We start from the raw sequence: 21,906 nt of genomic DNA on the forward strand, positions 1-21,906 counted from the left end.
TTGCACATTCTAATATTTATTCATTTTCATATCTTTGTTTTTTCCACTGTTGTGCAAACACAATTCCAACAGCTGTTAACATGTGTAAAATTAAATATGTATTTATTCCCTTCTGTAAGTAGCTCTTTTATTGTTTTGTGTACTTATTTTAATCTTATTTAAGTAGTAAGTGCACAAAATAATAAATTTCCTTTTTTATATTTTCTTTTTGTAGATCATTCATTGGGGCAAAAAATTCAGTGACATTGTCTTGGCCACTCCCATCCGGTCACATGACTGCCAAGCCACTCCCACCCGGTCACATGGCTGGCAAGCCACTCCCACCCGGTCACATGGCCGGCAAGCCACTCCCACCAGGTCACATGGCTGGCAAGCCACTCCCATAAAGGAGGCCACACCCACAGAGTAGGTTCCAAAAAATTTTGAAACCCACCACTGATATATATATATATATATATATATATATATATGGCTAGCTGGTGAGAGCTAATTAGCTCGAAATAGATCTATACTAGTCTCCCTTTATTTATTTATCAGTACAAATACAACACACACACACACACACACATATATATATATGTAGGTAGGTAGGTAGGTAGATAGATGATAGATAGAGAGATAGATAGATAGAAATTCTTTGAAATGAAACAGAAGTGAAGAGTATTTTAATGTTTTGTATGGCAATGATGGCAATGAGTTGAAACATTAGTATTCAAAACTAGATGAAAAAAGTTATAAATTCTGGGAATATTTTAAAAATGGGCACAGAAATGGTGATAGCGAGAAATATTAAAATATGGATGTGGTTTGTTTATAAAGTAGCGGTTAGACATTTTGAATGTTTATGTAAAAACTGCAGCTGCACTTGACATTTGGAAGAGTGTTGTTATTTTTCTTTTCTACAAAGGGGAAAACAACACGAATAAATGCAAAAACAACAGGACAGTTAATTTGTTATATGTGCCTGGGAAGGGATGTAACAGAAGATAACAATGAACAAAATTTAGAAGAACAGTTTGACTTTAAGTCAGACAAGGTGCAGACCAAATTTTTACTTTTAATGAGAAACGTTTGAATATAAGAAAATGCACTGTATGTTTGCTATGATGCAGCAGTGATTAGAATGCAGTATTGCAAGTTAATTTTGCCTACTGCCAGCCGACTGCCGGCAGTTCGATCCTCACTGGCTCAAGATTGACTCAGCCATCCATGCTTCTGAGGTTGGTAAAACGAGGACCCAGATTGTTGGGGGCAATATGCTGACTCTGTAAACCGCTTAGAGAGGGCTGTAAAACATTGTAAATTGTTATATAAGTCTAAGTACTATTGCTATTTAGAGAAAGTATGCAATTGAGTAAATAGGTGTCAATTACATTTCGAGCAGTTGAATGTTGATTGCTAGATGTGGTAAGAATACTATACAATAGACATAAATCACACCTAAGAATAAATAATAACCCAACTGTTTAACATTGAGTAGCAATGGAAACAAGGACTTGTAACACCTCCATGGAGTAGTTTTTGGGGGTAACTGAAAAGAGACTGCTTATCCTAACATTATAGATATATTGATTTTGCCTCTACTTTTCTTTGCAAACAATGTCATATTGTTGGCTGTGGGCTCCAATAATTAGCAAAGATGCAAAGACTGCATGATGGTAAAAATTGAAACAATATTATTTTGTATACTTTGGTGGAATGTTTACTAAGGACGTGAATGGAACATTTGGAAGAAGGGAAAATACTGGCGGATGGGGAGAAACAGTGAACGGTATGTGATCTATTGCAAGGAACTAATGTTTATGTAGTAAAGCAAGTGTGTGTAGTAAAACCAGAAGAAATGGATGTATTTAGAGTTCTTTTTCTTTTTTCATATACCCTGCCTTTAATTTCCTTTGCATATAATTTCTTACTTTCCCCCCCACACACACATTGTGTAGTGCAGGGATGTCCAAACTTGGGAACTTTAAGACTTGTGGACTTCAACTCCCAGAATTCCCCAGCCAGCATGGCTGGCTGGGGAATTCTGGGAGTTGAAGTCCACAAGTCTTAAAGTTCCCAAGTTTGGACACCCCTGGTGTAGTGTTACCCTCTCAAAAAGATAACTTAATGCTTTGCATCATCCATTAAGGCAGGGGTGTCAAATTGGCAGCCCGCAGGCCGGATGCATCCTGTGCAGGCCATGCCCACCCAAGCTCCGAGGAGGGGGGGAAAACATCACGATATGTCGTGTGACGACAAATGTGATGCCGCGAGTTTGACACCCCTGCATCAGTGACGTGCAGTCAGGTGAGGCAAGTGAGGCACAGCCTCACCACTCTCATCATGAAAAAAAAAGTAAAAGGAAAAAGCTGAGCTAGTTGCTGCCTCACCGTGGATGACTCTGCTTAACCTCACTGGTGCTCTCCCTCCCCAAGTGTAGTGACTTCCTCCCCAGGCCCCCATTCATTTCTCTCTCACACACACACAGCTGGATAAAACTATATAAAAATCTAGCCCAGCTTCACTGATTACAAGTTTGAAAAGGCAACGTGGCTCCACCTGCAATCAAACTACACTTGGGGAGGGAGAGCACAAGCGAGCACTGAGGAGACCACAGGAGGAGGCAGGAAGCCAGGCAAAGAGCCATGCTGTAGTACACACACTTCCCCCCAGCCTCTTTCTTTTGAAAGGCTCGGCTTGGCTCCCCTCCGGCTTCTCTGCCTCTCCTCTCACCCCAGCCTGCCAGCAGGAGATGGTGGGTGGGCTTTATTGTGTTCCAGGCTTTTCCCACCCAGACAGCAGGCTGCATTTGCAATGGTGGAGGTGTTTGGGAAAGGCAGCAGGGGAATGGGGGGGGTGGCAGAGGAGTTGCTTTCAAGCCACTGGAAAAGATATCCAATCCAACTTTTATGTGTGTGTGGGTTTGTTTGAGAGTGAGTGAGAGAGGGAAGGGGTAGGAGAGATAGTCCAATTCAACTTGTGTGTGTGTGTGTGTGTGTGTGTGTGTGTGTGTGTGTTTGAGAGAGGGGGAGGAAGGGAGATAGGGAGGAAGGAGGGGAAGGAGAAGAAAAAGAAAAAGAAAGAAGGAGCAAAAGAGAAAAACAAATGCTGTCGCTTTAAATCGGAACTGAGCATGCCTGGCTGTGGAATTCTGGGAGTTGAAGTCCACAAGTCTAAAAATATTTGAAACCCAGCACTGTGTCAGTGCCTCACCAGTCATAAACCTCACCGCACGTCACTGCCCTACATTAAGGAGTGATAGACAGTAAGGCCTGTCTTGAAATGCTGCAGGGTAGGCAGCAAATAAAAAGAAAAGAATTAACAGGAGATAAAGTTCTGCTGTTGAACTTTAAAAGTTGTTTTTTAAAGAAGGACCAAATTCTTTTAATTATTCATTTTATTATCTTAGCATGTTTTTTCAGGCCATAAGCAAGGACAATTAGGAAAGACTGTTGGATTGATAGTTTTAAAACCATGGTTTTTTAAAAAAAACAAAAAAAAAAACAAATGTGAGGCATAAAAGAGGATTTTCCCTCCGAAGCTAGTAACTCGGATGTTTCATAAACGAGACACTGTATTACCCAGATTTTTCAAAGCCAGTTCTGATCTATTTTACATATCATAAAAATAAGGAATACTGCAGTTATAATCAGTGAAACACTGTTAGAATTGAACATTTCTAACAATAAAGAATTCAAAACTGTTATCACTCTGCATATTAGCATATCTGACTTTCAGAGGATTTTCCCCTCTCTTGGGAGATGTGTGTGTGTGTGTGTGTGTGTGTGTGTGTGTGTGTGTGGGCGCGCACATGCGTATGCATATGCTTTGAGCCATTGCCCCATTGGTTTCTTTGCTAGGTTTTTCAGAAGTGGTTTCCGTTCCCTCTAGGGCTGAGGAAGGCTGACTGGCCCAAGATCACCCAGCTAGTTTTCTGTCTGAGACTAGAACTCATTGTTTGTCGGTTCCTACACTGGTGCCTTAATCACTAGACTTAATGTTCTAATTACATCTGAACAAATGTTTTTGTCTTTCTGAAATTATGTCATAAGTTTTCCTATCCTGAAACATTGGGATACAAAACAGGGGTGGGGGGGAGATGTTCATCATTTTTTTCTCTCTCACTGACAAAAGATTATGTTTTAAGAATTTATCTCCCTGTCTAAATGGGTCGTTTTTAGTTACTTTCCTTCTCTTGCCAAGTGTATGTTTATTTGCTTCTTTAGTGGCAACAACCTTTATTTAAAACACATGGATAGACTAGCAACCCAGCAGGACAAATCAGTTTATAAGGAAATAAGTTCAGTTGAATCGGTTTTATAATCAAATAAATATGTAGTCCCCAAACCATCCTAAAAGAGTTTTGAAGCATATTGCATAGACAATACGTATATACGTATCTCTTTCTATGCTGTAGAAATAAACCTAGAAGTTTTCACCCTGTACTGGATGGAATTCTGCTACATGGTGTGGCAATTGTAAATAAACTTACAGACAGGTTTGACAGAAGATAATTAAATGAAAAAAAGAAGTTGTTTAGCCACTCCGTAACAAGAAAATTTCTTTTAATATTTGTATGTATAGATAAAAAAAACCAGAGATAAAGCTGCAAAGTTATGCAAAGTTATGCAACAGCTATTAGCATATAATTGTGATTGGGAGCTACTCAGAGTTGGCCAAAAAATGAGAGGCTATATAAATATCTTAAACAATAAATAAATACAACACTGAAGAGAGAAAGACCTTTAAAAAATTAGGAAAGGATATGCAGCTTAACATGGTTGGCAGAAAATGTGATATCCAATTACCTTAATCTCAAAACAATATGTAATTTGGCTTTTATTTGTTTTTTGTGTTAATTTATTTAGGGTATGGCATAGAGGACATGGATAACAGTATAAGACAGTATATAAAAGGTGCACATAATACTATGATACACGTATGATGGAAATATGTAGTCAATTTTGTAAAATATGAGGGATCCAAGAAGTTATATAGGTTATATTTTGAAATGCACTGGTACATGAGACTGGAATTAGTGTTCTATATATTAATATCTAGGCCTTTTATCCAATTAAGTGCAGTATTTGTTAGCTGGAGAAAATCTGCTTTTCCTCCTGTATAAGCTCTTAACTCTTAATAAGCAGTTAGTCACCATACAATCCGGTGTCTGGTAAGGAACAACAGTCACATTCAGGGGAGGATACTCTGCCCCATTTAAATAAAGTGTCTTGGCAGATGCCATGCAAGGTGCAAATCCTATTCAGAGTTTTCCAGCACTGGCATTGAAATCAGGGGTGATTTGCTGCTGGCATTACTCTTGGCTTGCAAACCTGCATGCAATGTGCGCATGCCAGATGCGTGCATGCATTCCAGTGCGCCGTTCACTGTAAATTGTTCTGAGCGCATGCGCAGAACAATTTACAGTGAACTGCACACATGTAGTCACTAGAATCCAAAATGGCGGTGGCCAAGTGGTAGCGAGGTGACCCGTTCGGGGGTGTGGCAGGCCTGGGTCGCTGCTGGTTTTGAGATCTAGGCCTGAATTCCACTATCGGTTCAGCCGAACCGTGCCAAACTGGCAGAAACCCACCTCTGATTGAAATCTACTAATGCTTGTGTCAGATCATATATTTTTTCTGGGATCTTTTTGTGGGTTTTGTTTGCGTGTGTGTGTGTGTGTGTGTGTGATGCACTACATAATATCATTCTCCAAATTCGACAGTATTGAAGGCTGCCAGATTACTTTCCTTTATCTAAAAAGAATGGATATGTTTCAATCAGTGCTGCAAACAAATCCAGGTATCGAAGAGACTTTGGTATTTTGTAAAATTGAAGGGAAAGTATTTCTATTTTATTCAAGCATTCGTTTAGCAGTACTTAAATTTGATTCAAATCTAATGACTTTTTTTTACCTAGCATGTCCTGGCCTCTCATTTTAAGAGATCACAGTACAGATTGGTCTTTAAACCTGATTATCAGGTCTCATCTTAGTTATTTAATGTGCGGTTTCAAGAAATATTCCACTGAGCTTATTGGTTACTTTTTGAAGGCCTTATCTTACTGTTAATGGCTGTTGGATTTTTTTTCTCTTAATAGTTTGACTTGATTCTAAATTTTTAGAAAAAATATTCATGGTTATCTGTTCTGACCCCCCTTCTTCCTTTGCCCACACAGAACACGCTCCGGAACAATACTATTTTAACAGGGTTTATTACACAGACAGACAGACAGATCCTTGGCAGTAAACCACCACGACAAGGCTCACAAACACAAGACACGAAAGCAGCTATCCAGCCTGCTACGTTTCCAAGACCAAACTTCTTGCAGGATTTCTTTGTTGACTGCTGCAAAGGGCGTATGCTCAGTCAACCCTTTTATAGCCTGAAGGGGAGTCAACTTATCAGCAGCTGAGAGTCCTTACCGCCGATAACTGCGCCCTTGCTCCCTGCGTCTGTGGGTGTGGCGATAACGAGCGTCCAAGAACTCCCTGCTGATCTCTGATTCACTGTCCCGTGACTCCTCCCCACTGCTCCAAGGCATGGCATCAGGAGCCCCCCTCCTTTGGCTCTCACCGCTGCTCCATGCCTCAGGCGCCTCCTGGTGGCCGACCAGACTCTCCGATCCCTGCTCAGAGTCAGAACCCTGCCCAAGATCCTCCTCATTCTCCAGAGCTGACTCATAGGGACCCTCATTCTCGGAATCTGGTGGCAGCTGCAACGGCTCCTGCTGGGCCACAACAGTTATCAAGTGTTGTTCTATTAAGTCGTTAGTTCTGGTTGGTAACATAAATGAAGACTGGGGGAATTCATTATTGAAGAATTTTGCTAAAAAATAATATGGAGAGCAATGTTTTTCTAGGTCATCTAGCACAGGGATAACACTGTACCATTGAGGTGCCAAGTAGCTTAGGTTGGCTAAGCTTCAGAATTTCAGCTCATTGAGAAGTTCTCATACTTCCCTTTACACTACAGTGCAAATAAATATCACCTGGGTCTAGAAAACATATAATACTTCACATATTTTTCTTTCTTTTTGTTTCATTTATACATAAAACTGGATTATAATGAAAGTCGTTTCTGAGATCATATCTAAAATACACGATTTTCTGCTTAAACGTAACAAATATTAATAAGCATCTCAGATCTGTAAAGATTTTTAAACAAAATAACATGTTAGGTAAACCAGCACAGAAGCCATTTCTAATTACACACACACACACACACACACACACACACACACACACACACACACCAATCATGCTACTGGCTTTCAGGATAATTATTATTGTAGTAGTTGATGAATAGGAGCTTCTTGGAAACTCAAACACTCTCCCACATAAAGGCACACTTCACTTCCCATTTTCTCTCTGTCACCTTTCATATCCTTTGATCAGAATTCTGTCAAATGCCTTCCTAGAGACACTTAATTACATCCCTTTAATTTCTGTATCCATTCTTGCTATTTTTCTCTTTGCAAAGGACAACTGTGACATCATTCTTTCAATTATCAAAACCAAATACAATCTCCAGACCAGTGGTGAAATTCATTTTTTTTACTACGATTCTGTGGGCATGGCTTGGTGGGTGTGGCAGGGGAAGGATACTGCAAAATCTCCATTCTCACCCCACTCCAGGATTCCCACCCCACTTTGGGGACAGCCAGAGGTGGTATTTAACGGTTCTCCAAACTACTCCAAACTACTTCAAACTACTCACCCCAGGGTTCTGAAGGAACTGACAGACGAGATCTCAGAACCACTGAAGTATATCTTTCTGAGATCCTGGAGCACCAGGGAACTGCCAGAGGACTGGAAAAGAGCTGATGTAGTTCCCATCTTTAAAGGAAAAAAAATAGATCCAGGAAACTATAGACCTATCAGCCTGACCTCAATACCAGGAAAGATTCTGGAAAAGATAATCAAGCAACAAATTAGCGAACACCTAGAAGCAAACAAAGTAATAGCCAAAAGCCAACATGGGTTTGTCAAAAACAGATCATGCCAGACTAATCTTACTGCATTCTTCAACAAAGTGACAAAATTAGTGGACCAGAGGAATGCCGTCGATATAATTTACTTGGACTTCAGCAAGGCATTTGATAGACCATAACCTACTACTAGACAAAGTAGAAAAATGTGAGTTAGACAGCATCACCACCAGATGGATTCGTAAGTGGATCCGGAGCGAAGCGAAGTGAAGCGCGGAGCAGAGAGCGGAGCGGGGAGAGGCTGGCAATGGCGACGGCGCGTGGCAACACAGCTGGGGGCGACGGCAGCGGTGGGAAAAGCGAGAGGAGCGACACCGCTGCCAGGGGGCTCCGCTGCGGTTTCGGCATCCCCCGGCGGTTCCTGTGCCCTCAGGCCAGCCGGCGCTAGCAGGAGACGCCGAAAGAAACGCCATGGACGCCAGGAACACCAGAATACTAGGATTTTGGGTGAGAGCCATGAGAATACTAGGATTTTGGGTGAGAGCCATGAGAATACCAGGATTGTGGGTGTGAGCCATCAGAGCTGTGAGCAGGAAGATGTGGAATGGAGGCTGGGGGAGGCCCAGGACACCGGAGGCCGCCGGAAGCCCTGCATTAGGGCCAAGGACGAGCCGGAGCGGCGCCCGGGCCAAGAACGCTTGCCCCCACCTACTGAGGACCTCAGATTACCATCTATGAGCTCCCACCCACCTAGGACCATCTAAGACTGCCACCCACCCTTTGCCACCTTTCCACCACTCGGATACCATCTATGAGCTCCCACCCACCTGGGACCATCTAAGACTGCCACCCACCCTTTGCCACCTTTCCACCACTCGGATATTTGGTCATTTTCCGCCCCTTTACCCAAGTACAAACAGGGCACTGCCTTTCACCTTCTTTTGAGACCCTGGCCACTGACTGACTATTTACCATCTGCAGCACCTTGACTCCATCGTGTTTTTAACAACATTTATTTGAGGTTAGACCTGCTCCTCCTGCGGGAGTCCCCTCTCTCGCAGGCATGGCCCTTGGCTTTTTCAAGGGCCCGCCTTGATGACGGGTTTGTGAGGTGGAGGAAGCGGAAGCTAAGGGGATTTTTAACGAAATGTTTTTTATCCTTTTTAGGGGGTTCCAGGGTGGGGGGAGCGGGTTAATCAGGCCAGGAGGGGGGCCAGTGCCAGGCGAACAGGTGAGTCTAGGAGGGAAGTGAGTGTGGTGGGGGGGGAGGGAAAAGGATATCTTAACAGAGGGTTGCCCTATTACAACGGTCGCGGGGAGGGGTGGATGCGAGGACAGGAGAAGATCGCAAGGTCGGTTGGGAGACCGTGGCTGTTGGATACGCCCAGTCGTTTGCACCAACCCCCGCAGCCTAGGTGGCCAGGAACTACAGAGCCAGGGCCTGAGGCTGATGCTTTGCAATGCAAGGTCCGTGACCAACAAGGCCCACTTCATTAGTGAGTTGATCTCAGAGGGGGAGCTGGACCTTGCAGGGATAACGGAGACCTGGCTGGGCCACGAGGGCGGTTTACCCCTCGTGGAAATGTGCCCACCGGGTTTCCGTGCATTCCATCAGCCCCAGGCCCTGGGTAAGGGTGGTGGGGTGGCGGTAGTTATACGGGAAGCCTTGGAGCCGAGGGAGTTCATTGTACCTCAGATACCCGGGTGTGAGTCCCTTGGTGTGAAATGGGGCCCAGGGAGGCAGTGGGGTCTGCTGATTGTATACTTGGCTCCTCGCTATACATCAGCAGCCCTGCCCGAGCTCCTCGAGCTGATCTCAGAAATGGCAGTTGAAATCCCCAAACTTGTGGTTATGGGGGATTTCAACTTGCCGTCGACGGGGGAAGCATCCGAGGTAGCTTGGGAGTTCATGGCTTCCATGACAGCCATGGACCTGACCCAATTAATTCAGGGCCCCACACACGAGGGTGGCCACACACTGGACCTTGTTTTTGTATCTGAGCAGTGGACGAGTGATCTGGGAATAGGGGATTTGGTCATTACCCCCCTGTCATGGTCAGATCACTCATCTCTCCGGCTGGACTTCCCTGGCGCTACCCCCCACCACGAGGAGGCGGAACCAGACTGTCCAAGCTGGTACCGCCCCAGGCGCCTGATGGAACCGGATAGATTCCAGACGGAGCTTGGGCCACTTCCTGTAGCCCTGACCCGCTCTCGGTCGGAGGACCTAGTGGCCGCCTGGAATAGGGCGGCCGCTGGGGCCTTGGACCGGGTTGCGCCTTTGCGGCCTCTCCTACGGCAATGACCCACCCGGGCTCCTTGGTTTACCGAGGAGCTGAGGGTGATGAAGCGCCATAGGAGACGCCTAGAGAGCAGGTGGAGGCCCTCGCGCTCCGAATCTGATCGAACACAGGTAAGAGCCTATTTACGGATCTACCTTGTGGCATTAAGAGCGGCCAAACGTAGACACTGTGCCGCTCTTATTGCGTCCGCCGATAACCGCTCTGCCGCCTTTTCGGGTAACCCGCTCCCTCTTATCACAGAGGACGCGGGAAGTCCCTTTGCAGGGCAGAGCAGAGGAGTTTGGGGAATATCTGCAGGACAAAATCGCTCAGATCCGGAGCGGATGGGCCCCCTTCAGTGGACCAGAGGAGCCGTCAACAGTGAGTCTTGTGAGACCATTCTGGGAGGAGTTTGATTCTGTTGCCCCCAAGGATTTGGACAGGCTACGTGGACGGCTGCGACCCACCACATGTTTAATGGACCCGTGTCCCTCCTGGCTGGTACTGGCATCCTGGGAAGTGACACGAGGCTGGCTCCTGGGCCTGGTGAACGCCTCGTTGGGTGAGGGGTCCTTACCAACCACCTTGAAAAAGGCGGTGGTGAGGCCCTTACTCAAGAGGCCTTCCCTTGACCCGATGGAGCTAGCTAATTATCGTCCAGTCTCCAACCTTCCCTTCCTAGCGAAGGTTGTAGAGAATGTGGTGGCACAGCAGTTCCCGCGACACCTTGACGAATCCGAATATCTAGACCCACGCCAGTCCGGCTTCCGACCCGGGCACAGCACGGAGACGGCCTTGGTCGCGTTGGTTGATGATCTCTGGAGGGCCAGAGATAGGGGTTGTTCCTCTATCCTGGTCCTATTAGATCTGTCAGCGGCTTTTGATACCATCGACCATGGTATCCTATTGCGCCAGCTGGAGGGGATGGGAGTTGGAGGCACCGTTTTGCGGTGGTTCGGCTCCTACCTCTCCGACCGGACGCAATGTGTGTTGGCAGGGGGGCAGAGGTCGACCCTGAGGCCTCTCACTTGTGGGGTGCCACAGGGGTCGGTCCTCTCACCCCTTCTGTTCAATGCATATGTGAAGCCACTGGGGGAGATCATCCGTGGTTTTGGGGTTGAGTGTCATCTGTACGCTGATGATACTCAGCTGTACATTTCCACCCCAAACCACCCCAACGAGGCTGTCGAAATGATGTCCCGGTGTTTGGAAGCCGTTGGGGTCTGGATGGGGGACAACAGACTCAAGCTCAACCCCTCCAAGACTGAGTGGCTGTGGTTACCGGCACCACGGTTCAGCCAGTTGACACCATCACTGGCCATAGGGGGCGAGCAATTGCCCCCTGTGGAACGGGCACGCAATTTGGGCGTCCTCCTAGATGCCCGGCTGTCGATGGACGACCATGTAGCAGCCGTGGCAAGGGGGGCGTTCCACCAGGTTCGCCTGGTGCGCCAATTGCGCCCCTTACTGGACCGGGATGCCCTACGCACAGTCACTCATGTGCTGGTGACGTCTTGTCTGGACTACTGCAATGCCCTCTACATGGGGCTTCCCCTGGGACGCGCCCGAGGACTACAGCTAGTTCAGAATGCAGCCGCGCGGGCCATCACGGGGAGTACTAGGTACTCCCACATAACACCTCTCCTGCGCGAGCTGCACTGGCTGCCTATGGTTTTTTGGGTGCGTTTCAAGGTGTTGATCACCATCTTTAGAGCGCTCCATGGCACAGGACCTAGCTACCTGCGGGATCGCATCCTACCGCATACATCCCTGCGACCAATTCGCTCTCACAGGGAGGGACTCCTCCAGGTGCCGTCCACCAAGCAATGTCAACGGGCGGCGCCTAGGAGTAGAGACTTCTCTGTAATGGGCCCAACCCTCTGGAATGGCCTCCCCCCCGACATTAGAACTACCACCGACTTCCGCTCCTTCCAACAAAAACTAAAGACTCACCTGTTTCGATTAGCCGGCCTGGCCCACGCATAGTTCTATCTTACCTCCTGGCAGATATTTTTTAATTGGGGAATTCTATGGGCAATTATTTTAAACTCAATTTTTGGGGGTATTTTTAGGGGTTGTTTTTTAAATCTGCTCTTAATACTTTACTTGATGTACAGTTTTATATAGCCTCCTCTATTTATGTATTTATGTATTTATGTATTTACTGATGTGTATACTATTTGTGTATTAGCCTGACTGTACACCGCCCCGAGTCCCTTTTGGGAGAGGGGGCGGTCTAGAAATATGAAATAAAGTAAAGTAAAGTAACTGGCTGACCAACCGCACTCAACGTGTAGTCCTCAATGGAACTGCATCTACATGGAGGGAGGTATGCAGTGGAGTACCCCACGGCTCTGTTTAAGCCCTGTACTCTTCAACATCTTCATCAATGATCTGGATGAGGGGATAAATGGGGAACTCATCAAATTTGCAGATGACACCAAGCTGGCAGGAATAGCCAACACTCCAGAAGACAGGCCTAAGATACAGAAGGATTTTGATAAACTTGAACATTGGGCACTATCTAACAAAATGAAATTCAATGGTGAAAAGAGTAAGGTTCTACATTTAGACAACAAAAACGAAATGCACAGTACAACATAGGTGGTACCTTGCTCAACAGTAGTAACTGTGAAAGGGATCTTGGAGTCCTAGTGGACAACCATTTAAATATGAGTCAGCAATGTACAGCAGCTGCCAAAAAAGCTAACACAGTTCTAGGCTTCATAAACAGAGGGATAGAATCTAGATCTCGTGAAGTCTTAATACCACTTTATTATGCCTTGGTAAGGCCACACCTGGACTACTGCATTCAGTTTTGGTCGCCACGATGTAGAAAAGATGTGGAGACTCTAGAAAGAGTGCAGAGAAGAGCAACAAAGATGATATGGGGACTGGAGGCTAAAACATATGAGGAACGGTTGCAGGAACTGGGTATGTTTAGCTTAAGAGAAAGAAGGACTAGGGGAGACATGATAGCAGTGTTGCAATATCTCAGGGGTTGCCACAAAGAAGAGGGAGTCAAACTATTTTCCAAGGCACCTGAGGGTAGAACAAGAAGCAATGGGTGGAAACTAATCAAGGAGAGAAGCAACTTAGAACTGAGGAGAAACTTCCTGACAGTTAGAACAATTAATCAGTGGAACAGCTTGCCTCCAGAAGTTGTGAATGCCCCAACACTGGAAGTCTTTAAGAAGATGTTGGATAGCCATTTGTCTGAAATGTAGGGTTTCCTGCCTAGGCAGGGGGTTGCACTAGACCTCCAAGGTCCCTTCCGACTCTGCTATTGAAATTGTATTGTAAATTTCCGCTACCAGTTCTCCAGAACCTGTCAGAACCTGCTGGATTTCACCCCTGCTCCAGACATGTGCGTAACAGAAGTCCCAACATCAGTGTTTTAATATTTTGGCAAGTAAACCATCTCGCATCCTGAAACATATTATTCTAACAAGATTTATAACATTATTTCCATCATTTGTTTCTTGGATACTAACATTTATAGCTTTTGTTTCAGTTGCACACTTAGACCTAATTACTTCCATATCATGAAAATACTCCTTCCACTTTTCTCTTAATTTTCTTCTAACTTCAGGGCTTGTAATTCAGCAGTTCCATTTTCATTCAATTTTCTTTCACTTCTTTCACTTCTTTTACTTTTTTCCATTTCTCCCAAGATCCATACCTGATCTAGCCATGCTTTTATGTCCCTTGCCTTCTTCCTTAATGTTCTCGATCCTTCAATATAAACACAGCAATCAATCATTTTAGATTTTTATTCATTCCCTTGTCACTTATGCCTAAAGCAAATATTAAAAAAACCATATAAGATATTCCTTGACTTACAACTTTTCATTCAGCGACTGTTGACAGCCCTGTTCAAAGGAATGTACAACCACAGCCTGAAGTTATGGCCGGTGCAGCAACCTCAGTCATGTGAACAAAATTTGAACACTTAACAACCTTCCCATGCTTGCAACCAACTGCAGAGGTGCTCTGTGTCCACATTACTTCTCTTCCCAATCCATCCCAACCTGCTTGGTTCCACATCCTCCTCCACTCAAGCATAACTCAATCCACTTATCTTTTCCATTCTCCTTTGGGAAGCAGCTGATCCAGTGTGTAGCCTTTCTACATTGAGGCTGCATGATGTTGTCCAAGAAGTAGAAAGAAGGTCCAAGGCCTAGAGGGACCCAGCAGGGTAGGAAGTAGCATATGCGGTGCCTCAGGAAGTAGTGAAGGCCCTGGGCAGCCCAGAGAAGAGCACATGAGCTGGTCAGATGCTGCAGTGTGGGCCTCGGCCTGCAAGGGGAAGAGCAGGAATTATGGTTGCTAAGTGATCATGTGGGCACTTCACTTAATGACCACCATAATTTACGGCCATAATGGGGAGGCTCCATCAGAACTGGAAGTTGAGGACTACCTGTTCATCTAAGTTACAGTCCACAATAGGGAAAACATGCATCAACATCATTTTATAATCTAAACGCAGAACTGGGAATACCTGTATTTTTCTAGGTGGATACTCATTATCGTCATCTTATTTCACCCACAGGTCTCTGAATGATTGATAAATTGATTATGTCTCATTAAATCACTGTGACTCTTAATAATGATATATATTTTCTCCATGGCAATGTATCTTTAAACTGGTCTTTCAGGTCTTCCAATAGTAATCTTTAGCCATTTAACTGAGTCCATCCAACTTGCTGCCATTCTCTTCTTCAGTTTCCTTCAACCTTTCCTGAATAGATCTTCTCACAATGGTTCCAAAGTAGAATAATTTGTTCTGGACATTAGTATTTCAAGTGAGAAGTCTGGGTTGACTTGTTTAAAGCTACATTTATCTGTTTCTTGATTGTCCATAGTCTTTTCAGCATTCTTGTCCAACACCAAGTTTCAATATTCTTCCTATCTTGCTTCTCCAAACTTTAATTCTGTTTCCATAGAGGGATTTCTATGGTTCACGCGATTCTAATCTTTGTACATATAGAGACATCACAGCATTTGAATATATTTTCCAAGGCCATAACAGCTGCTCTACCAAGGACTAGTCTGTTGAATATTTCTTGACTGCTTTTCCTATAAAGTTGATAGTTGGTACTAAAAGACATAAATAATCCATCTCTTTGATATATTTATCAGGACTAAGGTTGGTTATTCTACCTGTTGTCATTAATTTAGTCTTGTTTATATTTTAGTCTCACTTTCTCACTGTGCTCTTTAACTTTTATTACTGGAATTTTCTGATCCTTTTGTTTTTGACTATCAGGTTTATGTCATCAGCATAGCCCAAGTTATTGATGTTTATTTCTCCAACTACAAAATTATGCTCATTTTCTTCTAATCTAGCTTCTCTTTAATATATATTCTGAACATAGGTTGGATAAAAAAGAGAAGATGCAGCCTTGTCCCACTCCACTGCCAATCTCAAGCCACACTGTTTCACCATGCTCTGTCTAGATTCTGGCTTTCTGATCTGTACATAAATTTCTCATGAGAACAACAATATATTTTTAGGATTTCCATTTTTCTGAGATTTCACATTTTGGAGTGATTGATCATTCTCTTTCTTAGTTTAATTGGAACTTGCACATGAGGGGTTTGGGACCTGTTCCACTGTCAGTATCTACTCATGATTGATGCTTCTTTTGATGCCTCCTTCTATCTCCTTTTAGCAATAAGATAGTTGATCTGATTTTGATGTACTTCATCTGGTGATGATCATGTATAGAGTGTCTTTTTTCAAAGAGTATATTAGCTATGAAGAAACTAGAACAATAAAATAGGTAGGTCAGTCTCTTCCTTATTTCAATTTTCTAAGCCTTACATTTCAACTGCAGTTTCCTCTTTAATGTTTCTACCTTTGGCTTTCTAGTCTCCATTCACAAGCAACACATCTTTCTTGCATGTTTAACTTCAAACTGAACTTGATCATAAAACTCATCAACCTTACCTTCTTGCATATTGGGAATTGAAATATAGGCTTCAATGATTGTCATATTAAAGTGTTGGTCAGAAAAGTCAATTGATATTATCCAGTCATTGATTGCTTTGTGGCCAATAACTATTCTTGCTAGCTCCAACATGATTCTTTCTTTGTTATCTTCTGAGTAATAAACAGTAAGATTTTCTGACTAAAAGTGTCCAATCTCAGTCCATCTTAGTTTACTGATGTCTGAGATGTTGATTTATAGTCATTTCATTTCATCTTTTACTGTATTGACCTTTCCCACATTCATGCTTCTTACAATCTACGTTTCTTACTGTAAATCAATATTTTGCAGCTTCTAATTTTCTTATGTGACAATATCAGCAATTAGATATTCTGCAGCTTTTAATGTAAGCACATCATTAAAGCTACTAGTACTCAAAATCATCCTCAGCTCTTCCTCAATAGCATGTTCATTGCCATTCAAACTGAGGGACCCATATTGTCCATTATTTTATATTTTCTATCCATGTGATTTTCTTGGTAAAAATACAAGACTGGTTTATCAAGCTTTCTCCTGTGCATTGATGCCTTTGTAATTGTCACTAAAGTGATCAACTGCCTCTAGTATCTTCCTATATTGCTGTTGCCCAACAAAGATATCTGCTTGCTGTAGCACCGCAGGATTTAAGGGTATGTGTCTCTGAACAACCCAGACTTTTTTTCCCCTATATTCTTTCTTCTCAATTAATAACCCTCAATTCTTTTTTTTAAAACAAAATTTTATTGGTTTTTTAGAAAATAAAAAGGAAAGGGGTATTGGAATGGGTTACAAATTTTGGCAGTTACAGTATGTAGAAGGTGTCCCCGCCCCCCGTACTCATAGTATTCATTTAAACAAATAATTCAATACTAAATAATGATAATTTGTCAGCATGTAAATTCAGATAATAAATTCAATCAATTTATATCAAACCGATTTCCTTATTCATTTTTGTGATCTGAGTTTTCTTGGTATTGCCCCTTCTCCCCCCGGCAGCAGGGCTCCGGCCCCTCCCGTGTCTTGTATGTCTGGTGTAGGATCATCAGGTTTATCTAGGAGTGCTTTATTTTTTTCCATAAAGGCCTGAGCCTCTATGGTTGTATTAATTCTAACTCTTGTGTCCTCCCAGAATATTAACATACCTTCAGGCATCAGCCATCTGAACCATACCCCCTTCTGGTATAACTTCTTCGCTAATTGCGAATAGTTTTTTCTTTTCTCTCTCACTTTCTTGGGGATCTGTTTCAGAATGGTTATTTCTCTATCTTGATATTTCAACACTTGCCCCCTTTGTGCACTCAGAATCTCATCTCTTGTGGTCTTTCTGAGAAATTTAATATGTACCTCCCTGGGTACATTATGTGTTCTAGCATATGCTGAATTTACTCTATAAACCAGATCCAATTCCCACCCCATCTGTTGTTTTTCTTTTTGAATGTATTCAGCCAAGATGTTTGTCATGATGTCCCTTAAATCTTCATCATCTGCCTCAACTACATTTTGGAACCTAAGGAAAAAGGACATTCTTTCAAATTCTGTTTTCATTTGGTGGATCTCAATCTCTTGGTTCCCCTTCTGCACCCCTTTCATCTCCCCCCTCATCTCAGCCGTCCCTTCCTCCAAAAGATCCAGTCTCTCTGTGTTTTTACTCGTCTGGTCTTGGTTCTGTTTAAGCTGCTCTCTCATCTCCTTTAGTTCACTTTTTATGTCCTCCTGTCCCTTTAAGATTTGTTGAAACATCTGTTGAAAATCCGTCTCAGCAGGTTTGGGCTGCATCAAAGATGTTAAAGTCTGTTGTCCGCTTGGACTGGATACTGTAGATGTCGGGGCAGAGACAGCGAAGCCCGGCTTCCCCGGGGGTGGTCTTTTAGGTGGCATTATGTTGAGCAGTAAAAGTTCAAAGTCAATACAGAGAGGAAGTTAAGGAGGGGAACCGCCGAGAGAGATCAGGAGACTAGGAGTCCAAGCAGAGGGGAAATTGTTCTAATTACTTCTGGCAATAGAGTAATAGAGTCCTTTGTTCCAAGGGAATCCAATTCAACAAGAGATTTGTCTGAGTGTCACGGAGACAAAGACAGGAAGCCCGAACCTCTATAGGTGGAGTCAATTTTCAATGTTTATAAAGACAACGGAAGTGTGCCATCTTGCCCTGCCAGCTTCGGAATTAAGAGGCATAACAGAAAGTTTAAAAAGTTTCCAAAGTTTTCAGATCATCACCTCATTTATAAAGTTAAAGTCCAAAATCCGCCTTCATTATGAGCGTGAAATCATTGGTTGGCTCTCTCCCTTCCTCCTCCTCTAGGGCTGAGAGCAAAAAAGTTTATAGCCGCCTGTCCGAGGGGGGGGAAATCCCCCTCCCTCCAGTCACGCTTCACTAGCGGAGTTGAAAGCGATTTTAAAAGCAGCTGGCAGGTTTTTTTTCTTTCCTTTCCAACACACAAGGGAACGGGGGGAAGTTTCCACCTCACCACATAGCAACCGCGTCCTTCAAATAGCACGTTCTTCCAGCTGCCTCCTCACGAAGACGCCGCAGCGCCTCCCCATCATGCCTCCCGGTGCCTAGGGCGTTGCGGGGGCCCCCCCGGCTGCTGCCGACTCAGGAGATCCTCCGCTACGCCGCCCCTTCGGCAGGAGCCTCTACAGGGAGTCCTGTGCCTCCCAAGCGGTGGGGGGCCCACCAGAAGAGCGCGGGGCGAGCAGAGCCTGCCCGTCGTGGTCAGTAGCCGGAACCTGAAGTCAATAACCCTCAATTCTTGTTATCTGGAAGATTTTCTTCTTTTTTTCTTGGATCACTGGAAGTTCTAGAACTGATCCAGAATATGATCTCCTAATCATAGAATGTGAACAGAACCCATTTTTGGTTCTTTCACTATCATCTAGAGGGCTGTAAACCACTGTAAAGCGGTATATAAGTCTAAGTGCTATTGCTATTATTATCCATCATTGGAGCATACACAAGAGTATGTGCAAGGACCATCAACAACATCACAATGGCAGGAACAATCACACAATCAAAGCCATGGTCCTTTTTAATGCACACCTCATATGCATGTAAAAAAGGCATAACTCTGATTGCCTGGTCTTGTACACTGTTTAAATGATGTTGCTGATAACTCTTGTCATCACCTGAATGCACCTGAACATAACATGGCTATTATCAATCTATGGTTTACAACTGGGATTGTATCAATTCATGGCTTCTGAAATAAATTTGTGTCCTTTATTTATTATTATTCATCATATATTTGCAATAGATATTATTTTTCTTGGTGTCTGGCATTCTCAAACTGTCTGCCTCTTGCCAGATTTGGGATAGTGTGACACAAGTGTAACCAAATCACAGTTTTACCTCAAGCATGCTTCTGTTATTGTAATGTAAGATAGGATATCTAATTTACAGACCTGGAAGTGCACAATCCACAAACTAGGAGTAGAATGCCATGCACAGGAAGGATGTAGGCATTTATTGCACCTATGCTGTCATATAACTTTGGTCAGTTGAAGTAGTGATTAGTAAGGCATTTGATAAGGTAGACCATAACCTACTACTAGATAAAGTAGAAGAATATGGGTTGGACAGCATCACCACCAGATGGATTCGTAACTGGCTGACCAACCGCACTCAACGTGTAGTCCTCAATGGAACTGCATCTACATGGAGGGAGGTATGCAATGGAGTACCCCAAGGCTCTGTTTTAGGGCCAGTACTCTTCAACATCCTTCATCAATGATTTGGATGAGGGAATAAATGGGGAACTCATCAAATTTGCAGATGACACCAAGCTGGCAGGAGTAGCCAACACTCCAGAAGACAGGCTTACGATACAGAAGGATCTTGACAAACTTGAACATTGGGCACTATCTAATAAAATGAAATTCAATGGTGAAAAGAGTAATTTAGGCAACAAAAACGAAATGCACAGGTACAGTATAGGTGGTACCTTGCTCAATAGTAGTAATTGTGAAAGGGATCTTGGAGTCCTTGTGGACAACCATTTAAATATGAGCCAGCAGTGTGCAGCAGCTGCAAAAAAAAAGCCAACACAGTTCTAGGCTGCATAAATAGAGGGTTAGAATCAAGATCACATGAAGTGTTAATACCACTTTATAATGCCTTGGTGAGGCCACACTTGGAATACTGCATTCAGTTTTGGTCACCACGATGTAGAAAAGATGTGGAGACTCTAGAAAGAGTGCAGAGAAGAGCAACAAAGATGATTAGGGGACTGGAAATTAAAACATATAAAGAACGGTTGCAGGAACTGGGTATGTCTAGTTTAATAGAAAGAAGGACTAGGGGAGACATGATAGCAGTGTTGCAATATCTCAGGGGTTGCCACAAAGAAGAGGGAGTCAAACTATTTTCCAAGGCCCCTGAGGGTAGAACAAGAAGCAATGGGTGGAAACTAATCAAGGAGAGAAGCAACTTAGAACTGAGAAACTTCCTGACAGTTAGAACAATTAATCAGTGGAACAGCTTGCCTCCAGAAGTTGTGTATGCCCCAACATTGGAAGTCTTTAAAAAGCTGTTGGATAGCCATTTGTCTGAAATGGTATAGGGTCTCCTGCCTAGGCAGGGGGTTGGACTAGAAGACCTCCAAGGTCCCTTCCAACTCTGCTATTGTATTAGTTCTCTCTTTTCCTTCACAATGGCCTTCTCCAGTTCAAAAAACATGGACAAAACTGTGTCTAGGCAATGAATAATTATCTTCTAATCTTCATAATTGTTACTTGTTTTATTGCAAGACACACCGAAACATTATTTTTTGCACTAAGCATATTATGTCTTGTTCATACAATGACAATCATGAATTAACTATGGTTTGTTGAACAATAATTTGGGGGACCATAAATTACTCTCATCAATAAATTTACAAACAAACCAGAGTTCATACAACATACTCAAGCAAGACTGTCCAACTCACATTATGGCATAGTCAAATATAGGACCTCAGCTTACATGGGACACCTTTTGTATCTGATGGGTACTATGAGTAAATGCTGTATATAGGCAACCAATAGAAGAGAATATATGTAGCTCACGGCTGAACTGTTATATTTCAATAGTTATATACCCTGTTTATAACTAGGGTAATGAAATCTAAGAACCTAGAAATGGTGTACTGATGATGTTACCTAGTCAGGTTGTGAAATGTCTAAAAGCGAACACCAAGCTCCGAGAGCACCAAGGATTCCACAAATAGGTACCATTAGCCAGGCCTAACATCTAAAAATAAAAGTGCTGGAATGGGAGGGTGAAAGGGGGGGGGGTTTCAATCAAAATGCATGAAACCTTGCCTGGATGCCCACATGATCCTCATGATCAGGAGACTCCGGTGGTGGTCAGGAAAACTGTTGCCATCCACCTTTCCTCTCTCGCGGGTTACAGGATTCTAAACCACGGAAAAATTGACCTCCTGGCTTGTGAGGAAGTATATTTTGAAAATCAGCAAAGATTGCATCAATCAGCTGATTAAACCTCTGAGCAATAGAAAAGTTTCCACAAAGGCTGTCGCAACTCCGTGCAGCTTTCATTTTACAGAACTCCTCCACGCCCTCCGCTTTGAACAGTTTGGCTTTTATGGCCCACCCCTTAGAAAACGTATGTGGGAAATTCCCCCTCCTTTCCTCCCCCCGGCTCTTTCTCCGCCTCCAAGGCGTTTGCCGGCCACGGGGACGGCTGAGTGGCCCACCGGCCCAGGCGGAGAATGCTGTTAGCCAAGTTGACCGCCCAGCGGGGC

The 21,906-nt window shown here is 43.7% G+C and overlaps 1 long non-coding RNA gene across 1 annotated transcript; it reads right to left on the reverse strand.

Moving 5' to 3' along the window:
- Positions 1-6,186: 6,186 nt before the first annotated feature.
- On the reverse strand, positions 6,187-21,756 carry LOC309391158. The gene is made up of 4 exons (XR_014175229.1): positions 21,464-21,756; positions 13,688-14,492; positions 7,701-7,889; positions 6,187-6,708 (listed from the first exon to the last, which is right to left on the reverse strand). It is a non-coding gene; the product is annotated as an uncharacterized lncRNA (long non-coding RNA).
- Positions 21,757-21,906: the final 150 nt, after the last annotated feature.

The sequence above is a fragment of the Natrix helvetica genome (genome assembly GCF_964273705.1).
Source record: "Natrix helvetica genome assembly, chromosome: 4".
Classification (NCBI taxonomy): domain Eukaryota; kingdom Metazoa; phylum Chordata; class Lepidosauria; order Squamata; family Natricidae; genus Natrix; species Natrix helvetica.